This window comes from Sesamum indicum, unplaced genomic scaffold (assembly GCF_000512975.1).
Source record: "Sesamum indicum cultivar Zhongzhi No. 13 unplaced genomic scaffold, S_indicum_v1.0 scaffold00207, whole genome shotgun sequence".
NCBI classification, from domain to species: domain Eukaryota; kingdom Viridiplantae; phylum Streptophyta; class Magnoliopsida; order Lamiales; family Pedaliaceae; genus Sesamum; species Sesamum indicum.
The window spans coordinates 64846-76350 of NW_011628101.1; positions in this window are offsets into that span (position 1 = coordinate 64846).

Below are 11505 nucleotides of genomic sequence, written 5' to 3' on the forward strand. Positions count from 1 at the left end.
CGCCCCAGCAATAAAGAAAATTTATTTACTGACTAATGATGTGAATACCAGACATGAAGTAATAAACAGATTGCACAATGGAATGCAGCTAAGTGATGAAGAAGCAAGACCCACCAACTCAGTATCATCAATGAAGGAATCCCCTTTATCATACTCATTATCATGAGGCACATCATCTAGAGGAACATCTTCCTCTTCACTACTTCCATGACCCTACAAATTTTGCACATCACATAAAAACAAAATCATGACATTGAATATAGAAGCATAACCGTGTAATTACAAATTAACAGTCTAGGTAAGGAATTAATAAGCATATTCACCACACCACAAACATTAAATCTGTAATGTGTGTTTCTCTTTGCAGTGTACCCAACATGAATCTGTCAAGTGTGTATATTCACTAACCAAAAAAGTACTAAAAGTTCAATCTAGAATAAACTACCATTGTAGAATTAAACAAAAAAAAAAGAATCCAACATTATCATAATTGCACCAAATAATCAGCAATAATCAACCTATAACAATCATGGATTTTTTACTAATCTATAAAATATTAAATTTGCTAGCACAAATCCAACTTTAAACTTCAATATGAAATAACATTCATTAATATATAATTCATACCTAAGTAACCCAATGACAGTTTGCAATCCTCCAGCAGCTAGGACATCTTTTTTAGTGTTAGGAGAAGAGTGGACAAGATTACCAGTAACCCCAACCTGATTATTAGGATCAGTCGTAGTATGAGCATTAGGGAGTAGAAACTCAAACAAGTAGAGGACATAATTAAAGAACAAAAAGATATAGCAGTAGGCCACCGCTTCATAGTGTATTGCAGCATCTTCAGACCGCAGCATTAGTATAAGAGTAGGTAAAGCATTGCATTCCACAATCTGAAATTAGTCAAAAACAATTAGAAGAGGTAAGAGGAGAAAACAAGCCCATACTTTATCAATAACTGAAGTAAACAAAAACCTGATTTGTTCTCATCATTTTTAAAAGCAAGGGTTCGAATGGTTCCAGCCGGTGCTCTCTGCACCATTGGTTCAGCAAATTCAATCAACTGAACAAGTGGAGGGATACCACCTTCAATCCTAAGCACATAATTCATGATTTAATGACAAGCAGAACTTACATATCAAATGACATATGATAAAAGAATACCAACCTAACACGGATTTCAATCCTGCTATTTTATTGAGCAAGATTAGTGATTGCATCAGCTGCTGTCCTAATAACACCATTCCTATGTCTCATCAATAGATCCACAAGCGGGAGTAGAGCTCCTACATCAACAATGAGCTGCTAATGCTCTTGCTGTGACACAAAAGTGATGAGTGGACAAATTAGGTAAGACTGACATATAACAAAAAGATCATATTCAATCTTCAACTGTGATGGGATCTTTCTAGTTCTACATCATCCTTTTCATAAGCAAAAAATGTATATTATGTGTGGAATAGGAGAATATGTTCCCGAAAAGTTATCTGAGATTCTGAGGATATTGTGATAAGGTAGACAGTAATATTTTCAATAAATGAAAGTATATAATGGTAGGGACTACTATACACAAAAACTCATCCTTTTGGTGTACATTCAAATTTGCTTATTTATAGATTGATACACAAAACAAATACAATAGAATTTTCTTCTTGCAAAGAAAATGAAAGATTGGAAGGACTATGTATAAAGACTTCAAAACAAAATGGGAAAATGGTTTTGAGAATGGCATAAAACTGCCTTAGGTTTCTCCATGGTTCATTGCTTCATTAACACAATGGCTCCCTCTTTAGTAGAATTACAGGACCACTTGTAAGTAACCCTCAACTAGCAGCGCATTTATGAAAACACCATGACCAGGCAGTTCATCAGAAAATAAATCGAAAAATAGCTGATCTAAGTTGGACAAACTAAAAAAAATATCTAACTCAAGGGATACAAAAATCAAACTAATTTGACATACTACAATTGAGTGTTTCAAATATGTAACAGTGAAAGTACAACAAAACTTGTAAAGAAAGCAATCACGAATGACCACAAAACTTTGCCTCACGGACCTATCGATAGAGGAACATTAACAAAAGCAAGTCGTATATATGGCATACAACCTACAACATAAACAAAATTAAGTGAAACATTCACCATGTCAGGATCCAATATGTCGACAGCGTACAAGCCATATCAGTCTTGGGGAACCTCAATATGTGTCTCAGTATCTAGGGTCACCGATCTACCTGTTTCAAGCATGTTTTAGCACTCCAAAAAATGTATACAGCAACAGAAACAAGAAGAAGATTAAAGGATGCACATCTCTAACACATCTGTAGATTTACCACACATACAAGAGATATTTCATGGCATGCAACGGGTTACTGAATAGAAAATAATAATTCAAGATATGGTGGCTAATATAATACTTTTGAGATTGAGGTTATGAGAATCATTCTTAAAATATATTACATCTTAATTATGCTTTCAGCATATTTTCTCCAGAGGAACATTAACAAAAGCAAGCAGCATAAACAGTACTAAGTGAAACACTCACCATGTTAGGATCAATAGCCATATCAGACTTAGGGAACCTCAAGATGTGTATCAGTATCTAGCACCGATCTACCTGTTTCAAGCATGTTTTAGCACTCCAAAAAATGTATACAACAACAAAAACAAGAAGAAGATTAAAGGACGCACGTCTCTAACACATCTGTAGATTTACCACACGTGAGATATTGCATGGCATGCAAGGGGTTACTGAATAGAAAATAACAATTGAAGATATGGTGGCTAATATCATACTTTTGAGATTGAGGTCATGAGAATTATTCTTAAAATATATATTACATCTTAATATGCTTTCAACATATTTTCTCCATAAATTAAAGACTGTACTACCTTCTTATGTCTGCAAAATTTATTTTTCAAATTGAAAAAATAATCAATAAAATATGGGCTTGAGGCAAGAAATCAATATCTACTTAATCTATTTTAACTGGTCCATGAAGCATGGCATCCATGGAAGACATGCTTACTTTTTGACAAATGCCATTTAACCAAGTCTATACAATGTTGAGTCCTTACCATTCTGTTGTGAATTTAGCAACTTTTTGCACAGTTAACCATTTTGCGATATATAAGATCACATAAAACAACTGAAACCAAAGACAATTGATCCCGCCTAGTGAGTATGTGCAATACCCTGTGTCATAACCTTTTGACAAATTTTGATACCAAGAATAATATCAATGTATGTCACACATCCAATTAAAATTTCAGATATTTTGCTATGCTGGAGTGTTGAATTTTAATTATATTTTACCTTTTCCTCACTGGAGTATAAGAACCAAACATGGGCTTGTTCTCATAAACAACATGACGACAATCCTTTTAAGTCTGATTGTCACTTTTTTTTTTCTTTTTGTTTCTTTGCGTTTTCTATTAGAACCATATCAAGAATTCAAGAATTTAGAATTATTCTAGAGAAAAACAGGGCCAAATGAAGAATAGACAACCAAAAATTCATGAAATTAAAAAGTATTACCCAAGAAATGAAACTAAAGCTAAAGAGATTCAATTATAAATTCAAGAAACTGGAGAAATTGCAGAATATTGACTAGTGGCAGGAGCGAAGCGAGACCAGAGCTTGTCCCGGAACTCGTGATCGCGCGCAAGAATCTGTCGTGTTTCAGGGAAGAAATGCGACTTTAAATGAAAGCCGTCAGATGGAAGGAAGAGACAGGAACCGTCAGATCAAGGGCGCCAAAAGGAATTGGGGCAAATTTTAAATCGAGCACTCAAGGCGACGTCGTTTTGCAGCAATTACGGCGTAATGCGGAGGAGGAAAAGATTGGAGATTTTGGAGAGGTCGATTGTTCCAGATTTGAACAATCAACTGACACATGGATGGCGGAGAAGGAGTGAGCCGTTGTGCAGCTGCTGTCGTCCTCATTTTGGGAAAGCCTCAGACATGCGAAAATGAAGAACCAATTGCAGTGGAGGGAGGACAACACAGACTTGCAGTCTGCTAGGATTTTTAATGAATTTCAGCTTTTATTCCTTACACTTTTGTCTGAACATTGCGAGCTTTGATTGTAAAAGGGAGAAACGAATTGTAAGGAAGGCATGTTTTATCAATTTTAATGAAATTCTGGTTCTTTTCTCATCTCATTCTCTGCATTCTCCTCATCCCCATTTCTGAAGTTTCTCAAGTTTAATTGTGAAATTTTCCGTCTGTTACAATTGGCCTCAGAGCCAAACTTTCCTTGGACCTTAAGAAGTTGAAATATTAAAAGGAAATGGCTGATGGGACACACTTAAAAGAACTGCAAGAAGATCAAAAGAAAGCAGACATTATGTTCTTGGATGAAAGAGCAAAGAGGGAAGCTAGTGTGGATGACTCCATGGAAGGATGGACCAAATGTTAGAAGTACAAGAGGGCCTTCAAGCTTCAATGCTCAATATGGAGCATAACATGGCCAGCTTACAGCAACAACTACAGAGCATGGCTGATCAAATGCAGCAGTATAACAGAAATAAATCGATATTGGGAGAAGGATTAACAGCAACTGTGGACAAAGGATCTAATTTCAGGGCCACACTACACAATGTCCTCAGACAAGAAGGAGGAAGCAGTTCAAGGCATGAATCCAGTGGGAATCAGAGTTTTGGGACATATAATATCTTGAACAGGCTAGAATTTCCACACTTTGATGGGGAAAATGCAAGAGGATGGGTGAGGAGATGCTCGAGGTATTTTCAGCTAATACCAATACCTGAGGACCAAAGGGTGTCAATTGCTTCCATTTATATGCAAGGTAAGGCTGAACTATGGTACCAGGGGTACGTGGAGAAGAAGGAGTTCAGGACATGGGAAGATTTTGTAGCCAGTGTATTGGGGAGGTTTGAAGCTCTTAACAATGCTAAGGTGACAACTGAGTTCAATAGGCTGCATCATGAGACTACAGTGGATAATTATCTTGAAAGGTTTGAAGAACTGAAGGATTAGATGCTCATCTTTAGCAGGAATTTGGATGAGGACTTCTTCATGATGAAGTTCATCAGTGGTCTTAAGGATGAAGTGAAGCTTTATGTAACAAACTGTGAACCTACCTCCTTGAACCAAGCCATTAATCTTTCCAGAAACCAAGAACAAACAGTCAATGCTATACTCAAAAGAGCCCACCACCCTACCAGAAATTTACCACCCAAACCACCTTTCAAACCACCCAACAAGAATCCACCATAGAGATCACCAGCACAACCCACCAGATTCTTAACTGAAGTTGAAGTCAGGGCAAAAAGAGAGAAGAACTTGTGTTATAGGTGTGATGAACCCTATACCCCTGGACATAGGTGTAAATACAAACAAGTTTACATGTTGCTGGAAGATGAGGGAGATAAGGATAATGGTGAAGAGCAGCAAGGGAAGCAAACCACTGAAGGGGATGTATCTGTATCCTTACATGCTATGAAGGGGGATTTCCATTACAGAACATTGAGACTTGAAGGAACTGTGGAGGATAAAGAGATCCTCATCCTCATTGACAGTGGTAGCACACATTGCTTTCTAGATGAAAAGGTGGTCAACCTTTTAGGGTGTAAACCAGAAAGGACACACCCCATGATGGTAAGGGTAGCAGATGGCAGCAAACTTATCAGTCAACTAGCTTGTCATAAATTTAGCTGGGAAATTCAAGGACACAAGTTTACACACCCGATTAAGCTGATCAAGTTGGGAGGGTATGATCTGGTCCTAGGCTATGATTGGCTAGGATTACACAATCCAATTGAGCTTGACTTCCACCAGGGGAAGGTGACCCTTAGTCAAGATTCCAACAAGGTGGTCCTAAAGGCTCTCAGTGGTAAGACAGGATCCAAGGCAGTAACCACACACTCCCTATCAAAGCTTGTGAGAGGAAGAAGCCCTGAAGCACAAGGGGAATTGTTGTTGAGTCACAGTACTTCAACTGAAGCTGCAGGTAATGCCAGGGTTCAAGAGGTATTGCAGGAATTTGAGGACATATTTAAGGAACCTCACTCTCTTCCCCCTGAAAGAGAAATTGAGCACCGTATTGAGCTACTGCCTAAGGCCATACCTAGAAGGCAACACCCCTACAGGTATGCATATGGACAGAAAACTGAAATAGAGAAGATTGTGAAGGAAATGTTGAACAGTGGCATTATCAGACCTAGTCAGAGTTATTTTGCTTCTCCTGTATTACTAGTTAAGAAGAAGGATGGGGGTTGGAGAATGTGTGTTGATTACAGGTATCTCAACAAACTTACAGTGAAGCACAATTTTCCCATTCCTATTATTGATGAGTTGTTGGATGAGTTGCATGGGGCTACATATTTTTCAAAGATTAACCTGAGATCTGGTTACTTTCAGATCAGAATGAGGAAAGAAGATGTACCTAAAACTAGTTTCATAACTCACAATGGCCACTATGAATTTCTTGTTATGCCTTTTGGATTGTGTAATGCTCCATCCACTTTCCAATCTCTGATGATTACTATTTTTTAGCCGTATTTGAGGAAGTTTGTATTGGTTTTCTTTGATGATATATTGATCTATAACAAGGATTGGGGTTTGCATTTGATACACCTCAGGAAAGTGATGGACCTTCTCAGAAAACATCAGCTATTTGCCAAGAAGAGCAAATGTTCTTTTGCTCAAAAGGAGATAGAATACTTGGGGCATGTAATTTCACACCAAGGTGTGGCTACAGATCCATTGAAGATTAAATGCATGCTCAATTGGCCTGTACCAACAAATATCAAGGCATTAAGAGGATTTTTGGGTCTCACTGGTTACTACAGAAGATTCATACAAGGTTATGGGATCATTAGTAAGCCCCTCACTTCATTACTGAAGAAGGATTCTTTTGAATGGAATGTAGATGCTGAGAAGGCTTTTAACCATCTCAAAGAACTGATGGTTTCAGCTCCTGTGCTAGCCATGCCTGATTTCTCTCAACCTTTCATTGTGGAGACTGATGCCAGTGGGAAGGGGATAGGAGCTGTATTGATGCAAGGAGGGAGACCCATAGCTTATCTCAGCAAGGCATTGGCTCCCAAGAATATGGGGCTGTCCACTTATGAAAAGGAGTTTCTGGCCCTTCTCTTAGCTGTTACAAGGTGGAGACATTACCTTTTGGGTAACCATTTCATCATAAGGATTGACCAAAAGAGCCTTAAACACCTTCTTGACAGAGGATAGATTCAGTGTTGCAGCAAAAGGGGGTGACCAAACTACTTGGGCTCAGTTATGAAGTTCATTACAACAAGGGCAAGGAGAATAGGGCTGCAGATGCCCTCTCCAGGAGGATTTATCAGGAGGAGGACCCTCAAACACATGCTATATCTACTCAAATCCCATTGTGGATCCAAGAGGTTCAATTGAGTTATGAAGGGAATACCCTTTTCCAGACTATCATACAGTCCAAAATTATTGACATCACATCATTTCCGGACTATATTTATGAAAATGGAGTGCTGAAGAAGGAAGGAAGAATATGTGTAGGAAGTCATCGAGGGATTAGAGAAAAGGTCCTCAAGGCAATGCATGATTCTGCATTGGGAGGTCATTCAGGCATGCATGGTACTTATCAGAGAATTAAGCCCTTATTCTACTGGCCTACCATGAAGGTGGATGTACAAGAATGGGTGAAGGGGTGTGAAACTTGTCAGAGGGCTAAACATGAGAACAACCCATACCCAGGTTTGCTGCAGCCCTTACCTGTTCCTGAACAAGCATGGTCATGTGTCTCTATGGATTTCATTGAAGGCTTACCTAACTCTGATGGTAAGGACTCTATCCTGGTGGTGGTGGACAGGTTTACCAAATACTCTCACTTCCTAGCACTAAAACACCCTTACACAACTACCTCCATCGCTAAAGTGTTTTTTAATAACATTTATAAACTCCATGGATTGCCTGTTAGTATCATTTCAGATAGGGACAAGGTTTTTACCAGCAGGTTTTGGAAGGAATTATTCACCTTATCAGGTGTCTGACTGGACATGCCCTCCTCATATCACCCACAAACTGATGGACAAACAGAAAGGATAAATCAATGCCTTGAAAACTACCTAAGGTGCATGTGTCTGCAGAAACCCAAGAAATGAGCTCAGTGGCTCACTTTAGCTGAGCTTTGGTTCAATACCAACTATCACACGGGGTTGAAGACAACCCCTTTTCATGCTTTCTATGGATATCCACCTCAACAGCTTCCCACAGGACCATATTTACAGAGCCATCACTCTGACGTTGTTGAACTTGTGCAAGAGAGAATCAAAGTGTTGCAGCTGCTGAAGGAAAATCTACAACAAGCTCAGCAAAGGATGAAGTTGTACACAGACAAGAAGAGGACAGAAAGGGAGTTTCAGGTGGGTGATGAGGTATTCCTTAAACTCCAACAATACAAGCAGACCTCTGTAGCTTTAAGGAAACAACTGAAGCTATCTGCCAAGTACTTTGGCCCTTACAGAGTAATTGAGAGGATTGGAAGGGTAGCTTATAGGCTTGAGTTACCAGCAGGGTCCAAAATCCACCCTGTTTTTCATGTTTCATTGTTAACAAAGAAGATTGGCTCCAAGTATTTCCCATCAGTTAACTTGCCAGAACTTGAGGATGAGGTGTTTAAAGTCTACCCCATTGCAATCTTAGGAAGAAAGTTAGTGCCCAGAAACAATGTTGGAGTCTCTCAGGTGTTAATCCAATGGGCGCACTCCACTCCCGAGCAGGCCACTTGGGAGGATTATCATGCTATTGCTGCTAAGTTTCCCAATTTTGATTCTTGGGGACAAGGATCTAAAAAAGAAGGAAGGAATGTCGTGTTTCAGGGAAGAAATGCGACTTTAAATGAAATCCGTCAGATGGAAGGAAGAGACAGGAACCGTCAGATCAAGGGCGCCAAAGGAATTGGGGTAAATTTTAAATCGAGCACTCAAGGCGACGTTGTTTTGCAGCAATTAGGGCGTAATGCGGAGGAGGAAAAGATTGGAGATTTTGGAGAGGTCGATTGTTCCAAATTTGAACAATCAACTGACAAGTGGACGGCGGAGAAGGAGTGAGCCGTTGTGCAGCTGCTGTCGTCCTCATTTTGGGAAAGCCTCAGACATGCGAAAATGAAGAACCAATTGCAGTGGAGGGAGGACAACACAGACTTGCATCTGCTAGGATTTTTAATGAATTTCAGCTTCTATTCCTTACACTTTTGTCTGAACATTGTGAGCGTTGATTGTAAAAGGGAGAAACGAATTGTAAGGAAGGCATGTTTTATCAATTTTAATGAAATTCTGGTTCTTTTCTCATCTCATTCTCTGCATTCTCCTCATCCCCATTTATGAAGTTTCTCAAGTTTAATTGTGAAATTTTCCGTCTGTTACAGAATCCGGACCAGGACCCGCTCCTTTTTACCAGGCTTGTTATCAACTGCATTGAGAATAGAACCAGCGATGCCAGGCATGAAGAGAACTGGGTTGAACATAGGTCGACGTAGGACTAATCAACCAAAACTGCACATTCTCCAAACCGAGGACTGATGGAGAAGGTCGGGGAATGGTCAGAAAAGATTCATGACGTTGACCTGAGTCCGATCTCAGCACTGGTCGCCAACAACGGCGACAGACAGAGGAAAGTGAGAAGATCGCTGAAAAAGGGGTTTGTGTTGCAGCCTAAAGACGCGAGTGCGGGCGCGTGGGTTATCAAAAATGACGGGATTGGGCGGCGAGAGGTTGCCAGAATGTCGGAAGCAGGTCTCTGGCGATAGCCGCTTGCAACCGTGGCTGGAATTGAAGATCACTTGTACGAGAGCGAGAGAGAGCCGGAAAAGAAACCCATTTTGGTAGAGAGCAGATAACCCCTCGTATTGGAGGAATACTTTACACAATTTTTCCTTAACAAGTTTGAAAAATAGCCAATTGTCATTTTGCACCCTTCAATTAAATTTATTTTGTATTTTGCACAATTGAATTGCAGTCTGCATCCTCTATTCCAAATTACACACTCTGTCACTTTTCATCTGAATTGTTGTTCAAAAAAATATTTGAGTCATGTTTATAATTAACAAATTAGTCGTACAGGCGTGACTAAATTAAAAACTTATGATTAAAATATTAATATACACTGATCAATGTATTTAAATTACGTATTTTTGTCAAATTTTAATACATGACATCAAATAAAATTCAAGAAGAAAAGATCAAATATATGTACATATATCATCTAAATAAATATGTGATTCGAGATATATAAATCTAAATATTTACGAAGACATAATTATATATATTGTAACAAAATTATACACATTTTCTTTTGCTTGCATTGAAAGAAAATTAAATATATTAAGTATTATAATAATACAAATTTTACTTCCTCCCACAATCATATTCATGGATATTTACACGTCATTTTTGGTAGCGATCATCTTAATACTATAATTGTTTTAAAGAAACAATGACTATTATGTATATATAGATACATTTCCAAAAGAACAATGTGTGTTTTTTACATTGATTTTGTGACACTTGGATATGATAGTCACTACCATCCATCCAATTGATTGGTCTAAATACATAATTCAATCATTTATTCTCTCCAAAAATTAAAGTAATCCAATTAAATTAATACGACTCTTCTAAAATTAATTCTATCTTGTTATAGTGGTACGGTGTGACTCTTTAGGTTTACCCTCAGTTAGATTTGAAGGTGTGCAATCAATACAATTAATTAAATCTAATTTAATTAATTATTTTCGATTATCCCATAAGTGAAAATAACCCGTCACCATGGGTGGTCATCTAGCAACAGTTTATAACACTAAAGTCTAGGTGAATAATGGCGTAAATATTTAAGCTCTGAATCCGTACGAGTACGATCCTTGACCAGACAACTATTCTTGATACTTTAGACACCTATCCCTGATCAATCAAACACTTTGGCCAAAGACTTTTAGAGTTTAAACCATATTAGAGCACTTATGAGAACTCACTTTCACATACTCATAGGGACAGATTCTTTCTTAGAATTCACCATCCTCGTTACATACTCCAACTGTACTGAATAAAGCTTATAATGGTCATGCCTCACGGCACAATCGTCACTCGCCATATCCAAAGTACAGTATTCATATGTATGTGACTGCCATGATTCTTCAAGTCCTATGACTAATTTCCATTTTTGTCTTTTATAATAAATAAAATCATTTTGTAAGATAAAAAGAATAAGTAGATTATATAAAAGTAAAGGGCAAATTATGTAAAAAAAAAAAAAACACACAATAACTTCCACATTAAAACTTTTCCAAAAAGAGTCAACATTAAACACAAAAAAGAAGGATTTTTTTTATTAGTATAGACAACTACTATTACACTAAATTAACATCCACTGTAAAGTAGAATAATAAAACCAACACAATAGTAAGACTAGAACTCATGACCACGAATCCATAAAGCCTCAGCTTCACCATTTCCAGCCCATAAGACTCTTCTCCTTCTTTTCAA